Source organism: Mastomys coucha, unplaced genomic scaffold (assembly GCF_008632895.1).
Source record: "Mastomys coucha isolate ucsf_1 unplaced genomic scaffold, UCSF_Mcou_1 pScaffold21, whole genome shotgun sequence".
Lineage (NCBI taxonomy): Eukaryota > Metazoa > Chordata > Mammalia > Rodentia > Muridae > Mastomys > Mastomys coucha.
In genome coordinates, this window is record NW_022196904.1 from 59,796,733 (window position 1) to 59,799,035 (window position 2,303).

Genomic DNA, 2,303 nt, shown 5'->3' on the forward strand with positions numbered 1-2,303 from the left:
CACACACACACACACACACACACACACACACACACACACACACACAGCCTTACCCTACTCTGCTCCTCAAGGCTTTCTAGTACTGTGATCTTGGTCATTTTAAGACTCCAGAAAAGTCAGATTTTCTATTGTTTATGAATTACTGAGACTCTGGTATTTTATTATAGCAATATGAAGAACTAAGGCAACAAACATATAATCATTTAGAAAAGAGCTAATTGAAGGTGGACATGTGAGAGTTGAAAGACCAAAAAAAATGTGAACACTACAAAACCATATACTAGCTAGTAGAAAATAATGACGTGGTTAAAATTTCTGAAGTTCATAAAAGAGAAAGGATACAAATAAATACAGGCTGGGAAGAGAGTTCAGTCAGAAAAACATGCCACCATTGCCAGAATGAGAACTTGATTTCAGTCTCTAGAATGATCTTAAAGGAGCCAGGTTTGGTGGTATGCAATTGAAATCCCATCTCTAGGGAGGTAGAGGAAGGGCCCTGAGATCACTGGCCAGCAAGCCTAGGTTCCTTGAATAACTCTGGGTGAGAGTTCTCCATAAAAACACAAGTCAATACAAATGATTTCTGAGGAAGAGTTTTTGAGGTTGACCTTAGCCACAGGAGTTATATTCACAGACATGCATGCCAACCACATCATATGCACCTGCATACACACGATCATGCATATACACAGACACAAACGGACACAGATATATATTCATCTATTAGTAGCTTTTCTCTGCAAATTAAAAACAACATGTGTAGACTGGCATAACAGTAAGAAGCATCCATATGTTTACCCCTTATCCAGTGGATAAGTAACAACCACAGAAACCCAGATTCTGTCCATGCATAGTTAGTGATCCAATACAGTTCCAAGACACATCCAGTATAGTTCCAACACATTGTTTTTGACTTAAATATTTATTTACTCTAATACGAAGTTTGCATTAGGTTCAGTTGGATAGAGAATGAGTTTAAATAGTAAGTACAGAATGCAACTTTTAGGATCTCTGCTGGAAATTTCTTGGAGATTCTGGAAAAGACAAGATCATACTGAAAGTGTATTTAAAGGAGACTGCTATGAGAGACATAGTATGTAAGACTAATCTAATTGTGGGATATGCTGACAAGTCTTATGTCATCTTGACACAAGCTGTAATATTTGAGAGGATGTAACATCAACTAAGAAAATTCCTCCAAAAAAATCTGTTTGAAGGAAAGCTTGTACTGCATTTTCTTAGTGATTGTTGTGGGAGGGGCCAACCCATATGTGTGGTGCCATTGCTGGCCTATGGACCTGGGTTCTATCAAAAAGCAAGCTGAGCAAGTCAGTAAATAGCACGCCTCTATGGCTTCTGCATCAGGTCTTGACTACAGGTTCTTGTCTTATTTGAGTTCCGATCTTTATTTCTTTATATGAACAATAGTATGGAAGTATAAGCAAAATACACCCTTTCCTAACCTAACTGGGTATGGCGGCTAGACAACTTTAATCCCAGCACTCAGAAGGGAAAGACAAGGTGAAGCTCTGTTAATTCTGAGGTTGGGTTGGTCTACATAGAGAATTTGAAGAATCAAGGATACCAAGAGATAATCAACCCCCCTCAAAAATCAAAACCAAATAGAAAATAAACAATATATCTAAGAAACTCATTAAGAACTAATTATTAATTTCCAAGAATAATTACTTTGTATTGTTTGATTTTATAATAATAAGTGAGTGTATATATGTGCATGTGTGTGTGTGGTAATCTGTTTTACTTTAAGAAAAATAATTATAGTTTTGGAAATAGTGTGATCCAAATTCTCTAAAAAACTGTTAAAAATAAAACAAATTTGTATATGACAATAAGAAAATATCGTAAAATCATTGTTTGAATTATATAGACACACATCCTATCATTGGCAGTGTGGAAGCTGCACACATATGTGTGTACGGCATATAGCTTACATATATCTGCATATGTGCAAGATTATATATAAGCTACATATGTAGCCTGCACGGTCGTCTCGCCAGCAAGAAGAAACGCGGACATACTAGTTTCCTTCTGCAGCAACATTTTATTGTCTCCATCCATAGGGAAAAATGGTCGAGCCCAAAATCTGCACTGCTTATATACACCACAGTGCGGCGTATCTGCCCACAGCTTGGCGTGTCTGCTCATGATTGGCTGTTCGCTCATTACCCTACGTAACGCCCCGGGATGGGCCGTTACATGGCATCCTTTTCACTCCATGCGCAAACAGTTGTCCACTAGGAGTTAACAGCGGAAGTAGGTGCCATCCTGCCATGGCGAATGCC